Source organism: Canis lupus, chromosome 2 (assembly GCF_003254725.2).
Source record: "Canis lupus dingo isolate Sandy chromosome 2, ASM325472v2, whole genome shotgun sequence".
Taxonomy (NCBI): Eukaryota; Metazoa; Chordata; class Mammalia; order Carnivora; family Canidae; genus Canis; species Canis lupus.
In genome coordinates this window covers 51,921,385-51,931,905 of record NC_064244.1, presented here as the reverse complement: position 1 = coordinate 51,931,905, position 10,521 = coordinate 51,921,385, and the positions used below count along the sequence as shown (strand labels likewise).

At 40.8% G+C, this 10,521-nt stretch overlaps 1 long non-coding RNA gene across 1 annotated transcript; it reads left to right on the top strand.

Annotated features, from left to right (window-relative positions):
- The first annotated feature begins 5,332 nt into the window (after positions 1 to 5,332).
- Positions 5,333 to 9,295, top strand: LOC118354112 (uncharacterized). The gene is made up of 3 exons (XR_004814101.1): positions 5,333 to 5,490; positions 7,990 to 8,230; positions 9,095 to 9,295. It is a non-coding gene; the product is annotated as an uncharacterized LOC118354112 (long non-coding RNA).
- The last annotated feature ends 1,226 nt before the right edge of the window (positions 9,296 to 10,521 follow it).

Below are 10,521 nucleotides of genomic sequence, written 5' to 3'. Positions count from 1 at the left end.
AGAAATAAATATTATAGTTTTTATTCTGCTCCTCAGAGGTAACTGCTAGGTTGAGGTTGGAGAGTATTAATTCTCTCCAATTAGCACTAATTACCTGCACATGTACTCAGTAAAAGAGAATGTTGTTTCTTGGGTTCTAAAAATTCAGACAAATGGTAGCAAACTGTTTCTATGAAACAGTTTGCTTTTTGCCCCTAAAATGTAGACTTTTGAGACTTATCTCTCCTGATACTCCAATATCCATGTTGTAGCTCTAACTCATCCAACGGTCATATAGAATTTCACAGTGTAGATATCCTATCACTTATTCAGTGACTCACTGATGGGTAGACACATTAGGTTCTTTCCGTTTTCAAATTATAACAAACGACACTGCTATGACCACTCTGTGCATGTCTTCCCATGTGCCCGTGTAAGAATCTCCCTAGAGCACAGAGGTGGAAGTGAAATTTCTAGGAGATAGTGGAGGAACAGCTTCCACTTCATTATGTATTGCCAAATGGCCCTTCAAAGAAAGTGTTTCAAACAGTGCTCCCCGCAAGAGCGGCTGACTTCTCTCCAAATTCTTATTAAACTGGGTACTATTAAACTCATCTTAGTGCTGCGTTATTGTGTGTTTGCAAATTCCTATTTTTTGTGTGGGTCTATATAGATTTCTTCCCAGGAATTTTATGCTCTTATCTGTATCAGCCTGAGTCCCCAGGAAACACAGGGCATGTTCAAACCAGAATAGTTTAAGTGGGTTATTTACAAAGTTCAAGGGCAAGTTGGTTTCTTTTGGGGGGTGGAGGGGATAGAGAATTTCTTCATGATTCTAGGTTGCTATACAGATTTTTAGTTTTTATTTGTTGAGAGAGAGGGAGAGAGAGGGAGAGAGAGGAGAGAGAGAGAGAGAGAGAGAGAGAGAGAGAGAGGCAGTTCCTGAGGAAGGACTGTGGTTTTAGAGGTCTCCTTTTTTTCCTCTCTACTTTATTTCTGGCAATGGGATTGTACAGACAGTTCTGGGGCAGCAGGCATGTTTGCTTTGGGCTTTCCCAAAAAAGAATACCACCAGTTGAGCCTCCAGGAGGGACACCCCCAATCTGGCCATCTTCTTTTGCAAGATACACTGTTCATCTTTTGATGGGGGCAATTTTACCCCTCGATCTCGGGTAGAGTATTTCTATCCATTCATTTGAAATTATATAGCTCTTCTTTCCACTCCATTCCTCCTTTTCTCTTTGAAGACATTCATCCCCAGGTTCAAATTCTACCTCTGTCACTTCTTGCTTTATGTCCTTAGACAACTTACAGAACCTTCCCCAAGCTACAAAGCCTTTCTTATCTATAAGGAAACAAGAATACCTATTGCCCATGTCTACACAAATATACCTACACACACACTTGGAGCCAGGCATAGATATGCACACAGACACATCTGACTAAGGAACAGATATGCAAACGAGGCAAATGGCAGATGATCAGCAAATGGTAGCTCTTTGAGACTGCTATGATTAAGCATCTACTGTGTGCACACAAGAGGCCCGAGGGATACGGCGGTATAAATAAGGCAAAAGGCCTGCTTTAGAGAAGTGGGGAGATGGACTTACAGACCAAGCAGCACAATGTTGTGTTCTAGTTACCATTACAGAAGTCTGCATGAGGCAAAAAATGGGACTAAAAGAAAAGTGTGGGGTGTGTGTGTGTGTGTGTGTGTAGCAGTGTAATTTAGGTGTGTGTGTGTGTGTGTGTGTGTGTGTGTATAGGGGTGTAGTTTCGGTCACTCTTTTAGAGCAGATGAGTCTTTCTGAGGTGAACCAGATACTAATGAGTAGGTATCTCCCACACGGACTGGGAAAGAGGCCTTCCAAAGCAGAGAGACAGATGAACAGGCAGTGTGAGTAAAATAACCCCTTGTCTTTAGCAGCAAGCAGCTTGAATAGGTGCGTTGCAAGCCTGGAGAAGAAGGGGGTGGGTGGGTGGGGGCCAGAGGTAGGAAAGAGGGGGAGGACAGAGACTGTTAAATGCTATTCTATGGAAAATACATTTCGGATAAAGCCTTAGAGACGTGAAAAGCCAACGAAGGGCTCAAAGCAGGTGAGTGAGTGGCCAATCCTGACAGAGGATCCACGAGGCCAGGATCTGGGCAGCAGGCTGAGGTTCTGGTGCAGCCCTCCCACCCATTCTGCTGCAGGCTGTGGGTGGACCCCAGCAGGGCCCCAGCTGTCCCATCCACCTGTATTGCCAGGGCCAGCAGGGCCCAAGCACATCCGGAATAAATGAGTGCATAAAGAAAGAAATGGTGCTTTGTGATTAAAATGAATGTTTTTTAAAACTAAAAAAAAAAAAAGTTGAAATGACATTTGCATCCAGGATACTGCCCTGAAGAGGAGAGAAAACAGATTCTGAGAGATGTGAGTTTGAGTCCGAGATCTGCTCTGTGACACAGAGGAAGCTACTTTGCAAGTTCTAGTTTCTTCATACTTAAAAAAAAAAAAAAAAAAAAAAAAGGGAAACCGGTCTCCAGGACCTTTAAATTCCTCCGAGGGTTAACATTCTTATTTGTTCTGAATCTCTAACTCTTCCTGGGACGCCTAGTGCCAACCAGCTTCACGATTGGGATACCTTACATATCACAATGAATCAAATAGGAATGTGTCCTTCTTTGGAAAGCTTTTATGGAAAATGTGAACTCTGAGAAAGGGTTTGGAGGACAGAAGGAGGTTCCCAGTTAATTAGAATCTTATGGTGACCACAGTGAAGAATACTATGAAAATATACTAGCTTGGGGGAGACGGGCGAGCAAAAGGGCAAAAATAAAAGAGTGGGCAAAGCATGGGATCATGCCTCAGTTCCTCCCAAGCATGCAAGCAGCCCTATGCTGCCTTGTGTAAATTTAGAATTCAAGTCATGGTAGGTATACTGAAACAGCCATGCTTTAAGATTTTGGAAAGATAGCATCTCTCTTTCTCTCCCTCTCCCTGCCCCCACTCCAACACACATACACCCCACCCCCTTTTCTCCATCTACCTCCTTTATTTTTTTCCCAGGGGGTAACCCCATATGACCCAGAATATCCTCTTCTTGGCTCCTACATCTCCAGTCCATCAAATGTACATCTCATTTAATGAAGAGTTCAAAGATCAATACAGCAAATACATTAAAATGTCCCTGGCTTTGTAGAAAGGCCTTCTCATCTGGCTAGGAAGTTACCCATGATTCTGCACAAGTCAGACACCCCCAGGAGAAGAGCAAGGGATGCACTGAATCTGCCTTTCCCTGTCTGCGTTTATGCTCAGGGCCACAAGGGCACATCCCTCATGAGACTGTGGGGAGGAGCCACTCTGTTACCGACGCATGTGAAATTTCCAGCACATTCTATTTTAGAAGAGACCAAGGCTCTGAGGAAGAAAGGAGGCCGACTGGCAGACAACCCTATAAACTTATATTCCATAGTGTCTTTGCACTTCATATTCAGTGGGAAGCTCTTCATACTTCTCATGGTCTGTTTCATTTCCTGTTAGGAAAAAAGTAGCTAGACCCTCTGGGGATCCATGTCTCACCAATAAAGGGAGCCAATCAATCAACTGGGTTTTTAAAAAAGTAATTAATACACTTATTTTTTAAAAAAAAATTTAGAGGTTTTACTTACTTATTTGGAGGGGGGCGGGGCAGATAGAGAGGGAGAAGCCAGCTCAATCCCAGGACCCCAGATCATGACCTGAGCCGAAGGCACATGTTTACTGACAGAGCCACCCCGCTGCCCCTAGACTTTATTTTTTCAGAGTTTTGCCTGTATAGAAAAAATGAGGAGAAAGTCCAGGATGCACTCCTATTTTCCCTGCGCAGCCTTCACTTCTCCCAATTAACATGCATTAGCATGCTGTATTTGTTTCAACCAATGAGTGAATGTTGGTGCGTTACATTAACTAAAGTCCATCATCTGCGTTCCAGTTCACGCTTGGTGGTGTACATTCCGTGGCTTTTGACAAATGTGTAATGATGTGTCCACTGCTACAGTCTTAATGTAGAGTAGTTTTACTGCCCTTAAATCTCCCACGCTCCATCTAATTTTTCCCTAACCAATTTTACTGTCTCTATTGATTTATCTTTTCCAGAATGTTAGATAGTAGGAATTATACAGGATGCAGTCTTTTTCGGCAGGCTTCTTTCACTTTGCTGTATGCATTTAAGTTTCCTGTGGGTCTTTTGTGGCTTGATAACTCAATTCTTTTTATACTTGAACAATGTTCCATCGTCTGGATGTACCACAGTTTGTTTACCTACTCACCTACAGAAAGAGATTTTGGCTGATTCCAAGTTTTGGCAATTATGAGTAAAGCTACTATAAACATTTGTGTGTGTGTGTGTGTGTGTGTGTGTGTGTGTTTAATGTGAACATCTTTTCAATTCACCTTGGTAAATATCAAGGTGTACAAAGATCACGTGCTAAGAATATGTTCATAGCTGCAAGAAACTGCCAAACTCTCTTCCAAAATACATTCTGTATTCCTGCAGCAATGAATGAGAGTTCCTGTTAATCCCCATCCTCACCAGCACGGTGGTGTGAATGTTCTGGATTTGAGCCATTCTAACCGGAGGTTAAGTGATATCTCAATGTTGTTTTAATTTGCATTTCCCTAATGACTTATGATGTGGAACATCTTTTCCTATACTTTTTTGCCATCTGCATATCCTTTTGGTGAAGTGTCTGTTCAGATCTTTTGCCTATTTTTTAATTGAGTTGTTTCCTTATTATTGACTTTGAAAAGATTTTGGTGTATTTTGGAATGGTAGGTTTTAATGAGCTCTTCCTGCTGTGACAAGAGTTGCGAGGCCATAGAGTACATACTAAGTGTATCCTGCCCTCATTGGGCTCATTATCTAGTTGAGCATTAGGACGCAAGTTAACACACATAAACAGAGAAGAAGGTAAGGCCACAGGTGACTGGTCATTATAAATACATTTGTTTTAGTTTATATAATAGAATATGAATCCCCTGTTTTATAGTCTTTTAATTTATGAGATAGAATAGAAAACCCGTTTTATAGTCTTGTGGGCAGAATGGAGTCTCTCAGTGAGCCATATTTCCTGGGTTTCTTTATCTTTCCCCACCCTTCCATACATACATGGCAATCAAAGGGCTAGTGTTTGATGTTATTGGGGACCACACATTTTTAAGTTGTTTCCTAAAGTTTGTCTTATCATAAAATTTTATTTTAAGCTTTCAGGCAGAGAGTTTTATATTTAACATCCTAGCTTAAGTCAGTGGAAGCATGTATGAGTTTTCAACTATTGAGCTTTTTCTTTATTTGTTTTTGTTTTGTTTTGATTTTTGTTTTTCTTAGAAAAGGGACTTTGAAGAAAGGAAGACTAGGAAATGTCCATCCTGCTCATCTTAACAGGGAGAAAAATCAGAAACATTCACCCTGTCGACATTAGGAAGGAATATTCAGAGTCCTAGAGATTTTCCTGGAAACTTTTCTCTACCACTCCATTTGAGCAATGAGGTGAGCTTAAAGGAAAGGAAATGCCAGCCCTCTTCAACGATCTGATTTTTCAGTGACAAAGAACCACTGCAATCACTTACCACTTCCTAGTTCACAAAGCATTATCTCATTTATCCTCATAACAACCCAAGAGTCATGATGAAGAGTTTAATTTCATAGACTAGTAAACAGTCTGAGAAAAGCTCAGGGATTGGTTGAAGAACGTGCCACTGATCTGAAGTACAACTCAAATATTTGACCCCAAGTCCAGTGCTCTAGAGTGAAGTTCAATCTCTGTCTTGTGGTCCAGGTCTGCCTGTCAGGACTTGCTTCCTCTAAGTGACACTGTCTCAAAGGGAGTAAGCCTAGATCACCAAGTCACGTTTAAATTGTGCTTTATAGCTCTCTCTAGTTGACCTACTTATTTATTAATGTCTGTCACATATATTCATATCCAGCTTCCCATTATATTGAATTCATAGAGTTTTTATAGAACACTTCAAATATAACTAAAGACCATATTCACTGTATATATTAAGCAAAATTAAGTAAAAACAGACTAGAATGACTAGTGTGACTTGGATTTTGCTAGGTAAACAGATACTATATATAAGAAATAATATTGGACAATTATAAACCAAAATCTTTAGAGATTATGGTTGTGTAATGGCATTATGAAAAATTTTAAATTATCTTTTTTCTATTTTTCCCCAAATTTACTATAGTAACACGTTACTTTTATAATTAGGGTTAAAAAAAAAAGATAAGTAAATGTCAATAAAATGTTACTATACCCTTCTGTGCTATAAAATTCTCCAAACTTCTTAGGGCTCACCATAGCTGGGGACCAATATTTCTATCATTCCTTCTCTACAAGGAGAACCTGTCATGAGCATGCATCGCAGGGAACTAGCATCAGAAGCCCATCAGCCTGAACCCCTCAAACCCTGCCTCTCCAAGCCCCTCGGGGCAACACAAGAGCCAATATGCATTATGTGGGGATTTCACCCAGTGTTCAGGAAGCAAAATTGTCAGCTGCTGGGCTCAGGCTAGGGCTGAAACAACTAGAGAAAACAAAACTCACTTTCAGAATCCAGAAGGTAAAAGCAGACACATGGCCAGCAAGGGCCAAGCAGAACTGGAAGAAAGTAGGAATAAGAAATAGGAGCCAGGCTGGCAATGAAATGAGGAGTGTGGGCAGCTGTTATTAGCAGGCCTGTAATGCCTGAGGTGCCTCCAGCACAGTTGGTTGGTTGGTTATCTTATCCTTTGGCTAGGATGGGAGAGGATGGAAACATCCTGTTTAAAGGGGAAGACAACACGCTTGCATGCCATGAAAACAGACAGAACTGTGTGTGTGTGTATAGGCGTATATAGCTGTACAAAATTGTAGAATTTTATGTCTATCTATCTATTAATTAAAAAAATAATAATTGCAATTACCTAAAGCCTTTGCTGGAAGAGACTGGAGTCCTAGAGATATATTGTAATGTGAAGAACAGAAGAAATCAGGCCATTAGAGCTTCTACTACTATGCGTTAAAAATTTTGGCTATCCAGGATTCCTCTTAATCTGATTTACATGCTCACAGGTTTAATTCTGCTGAGCCCCTTTCTGACACAGTGCAAAATAATCTTTCCACCAGAATTCATATCCTCTGATTCATTCTCCCACTGTCTAGGAAAGTTTGCTCATCTGCCATTCCAAGTGGTTGTTAACGACATACCGCCTCTTCCAGGGGCATCTGCATTTCTTAAAAAAAATTTTTTTTTAAATAAATAAATAAATAAATAAATAAATAAATAAATAAATAAATAAATAAGAATGGACAGCCAAAGCTCTCGCATAATGAATCTCTGCTGGTAGGAATTTTATCCATCCTGGTAGAAGAACTAAAGGGCTTTTATGCAGTCTTCCCAAATCATACTACCTGAGAAGACTTGTGAAAGGCCTCTGGTCCTACAAGCAAGGCACACACTTGCTCTGTTATGCCTTAGTTACCACCCATTTGCTAGCTGTGCTTGGTGCAGCATACTTCCTAGAGACTTGCTCGAGCGTATTCATTTTATTACAGTTATCCTTAGTGTCTGGGAGCCAGGGCTCTTCTAATTGTTTGGAGTGTAAGATCTTTGTCCAATTACTGTACACACTAGTTTTAAGAACTTTTTATTGATGGAAAAAATGACTCATGGTGGCTTGCTGCATACTGTGTGGTTCTGAGGTCCTGCTACCCAAGGATCTTAATTTTCTCAGGAGCTCTTGGTTCTAATGGCTTCTTCGGCTATTTAGTCCATAAATAGAAAGCATGTTTACTTTTGCCAGAGAGGATTTTTTATAACTCAAGAGTTTCAATTCTAGAGAAAGAGGAAGAATTTCATGATTAGCCACATGATAGGTTCAGAACAGGAGACATCTTTGAGTGCCCCACCTCCTCAGAACAGGACAAAGTCCTTGACCTTGGGAGAGGGGGAAGGGGAGGCAAAGAGAAATAATAACATTTCCCTTGACTTGTCATTCCAGACATCTTGAACAGAGGCCATAAACTGGACAAAGGAAAATGAAGACTGCTATTTGGCCTCCCTTGCCTAAGGCCTGGACTAGATCTATTCAATAGAACTTCTGCCTAAGGAATTCAGAGCTGGTGCTAAACAGCATTGTAGGGAAGAAGAGAGATGAATGGGTACAGTCAAGTCTTGGTCGCTCAAGCACCATGTATTGCCATCAAGCAAATACTTTGCTCTGCAAAGTATTTATACCTGAGGTAGGAAAGGAGCTTCTGTTGAGGCTATCATGACTAAATCTGTCTTTTGGGGGTGAAAGTCAAATGTCATTTTCTCTAGGAAGCTTTTGCATCTTTGAGTAGAAAATCTAATGGCAGTTGTTTAAAGTCTCTTCTGGAAAAGACCTGAGTCCTGTGTTCCTTTTCTGGTGCATAGAAGTCTTATAATTACTTGTGTGTCAATATATTCTCTCTACCAGAGTGGAAGCTTCTGCAGAAAACAGATTTGGGAAGAATGAAAACCAAGTGCTTAAAAAACAAAACAAAACAAAAAACCAAAAACAAAAAACGAATCTTAGTATTTTCAGAAGCTGACCTTTTGTTTCAGAAACTATCTGGAGCTCACTAGAGAGACTGCCTACAAAGAATCTAGGCTACATTTTTGGGGTTTGGAGGATGCTCCATCCTGCAAATAGAGAAGAAGGGTCCCAGAAGTCTTTCTTCCATCCACAGCAACAAAGGAGGGTTTATTGGGATATTGCTGGCAGGTTTAAGGAGAGAGTTTGTGTATTTTGTGTTGTTTTCTTGCTCCATGAGAACTGGTCCGTGTGTGTGTGTGTGTGTGTGTGTGTGTGTATGTTTGAAGTCTGCACAGGAAGTTTGGGTTATGAGACTCTCACTGCTAGATGAATTCCAATGCCCCGTGTGCCTGGGCCAAACCATAGGCCAAGAGCAGTACAGAATGCTGGCCATTGTGTGAAGAAGTGGAACAGGAGGGAAGGATGTGTACTGGCCCAGTGGCAAGGAAGCCAATGGTTTGGGGTCTGGGAGGGAGATGGGTAAGGACATAGTGACAAACTATCATTTAGGATTTCCTTAGCTAGCTCTATTTGTCTAACTTCCAAGGTACCTGGCCATGACCCAGCGTGGTAAGAACATTGCTGTGAGAACCTGGACCAGAGTCACTGTGGAAAAAGATGTTGCCTCATTGTGGAAAGATTTTTACAATCTGCAATTTGCTATAGGCCAGCAATCCTCCCACTGACAGCCTTTTTTGAAAAAAAATTAAAAATAAATTTAGAGTTTATGCATAATAAAAACTTTATGTGCCATAAAAATTGTTTCTCTGGGACTGCATTAGGACCCTGGTCTGAGCCACATCTTCTGGAGCTTGTGTTTGGTGATGTGTTGACTTAATTCTCTAATCCATGCCAAATGAAATAAATAGCCCTATTTTTGATCTGGTAACACAGAGTGGATGGCCAAGGGACTTGTGATCAAAGGTTGTACTCCCTCAAGGACTAACAGTTGAATGCTCTGCTTTAGGATATTGTAGCTTTCAGGCTGGTTGAACGAAGGCATCCAGGCATATGCTTAACATGGAGACATGCAGTAAAGTAACATTAAAACAAATAATTCCGACTATGCCCAACAAGTCATGCATTGGCTTGAATTAAATATACTTCCATTTGAAGTGGGTCAGCGGAACTCAGAATGTTCCATTTGCATCATCTTAGTTTGTTAGGATTATACTGACCAAAATTAATTGGGTTTGGCTCACACAGTAAGATCAGCTTAATATTTACTCAGTTTTTAAACTCTTCTGGAGAAAGCATACTGAACCAGTTCAGATCAGATACGATATGCACAAAGTCTGAAAATCAGCTACTCCCACTGCCTCTGCCTGGCCCAGAATTCTGACCATCTCCAATTCTGGAAGAATCTAATCTGTTTGTCATTTAAGACAGCTGTGACCTCCTCCTGTGCATCTCTGTTAGGGACCCAAGTCCTACACCCAGTCTCACCAGCATTTCTGCCAGCTTTCACTTTACTAAGACTCGGCTATTGAATTTAGAGATGTGTTCCCATCTCCTCTGATGCCACTGTCTTCACATAAATGTTTCCCTGCTCATAGGGAATTCCAGAAACTTCTCAAATCACAATACCAAAGGAATTCATAGGGTAATTGAAAACTATCAAACGTGGAGCAGACTTTTTAACAAAAACAACAAAAAGGATACATTTCAAGGAGGAATAAGTGTTATTGCTGTTTTTCTCAAGGGGTTTGGATGAATTTCTTTAGAAATTGCGTATTTGAGGAAAAACCCCAAAAGGAAATGTTATGAACAATCTTTGTACTTCTAAATTGATGGGTTTCAATTCTGAACTGAATGATCTCTGCACGTTAAACAAAGTGGGGAAATGAGGCACCAGAGAACTGCAGAAATGTGTACAATGGGAGCAAGCAGTGTATACTGAATCACTGGTCCCAGTCTAGTCTATGCAGCCTGGATCCCACTCCCTTCTTAAAATCACAAACAACAAGTAATTCC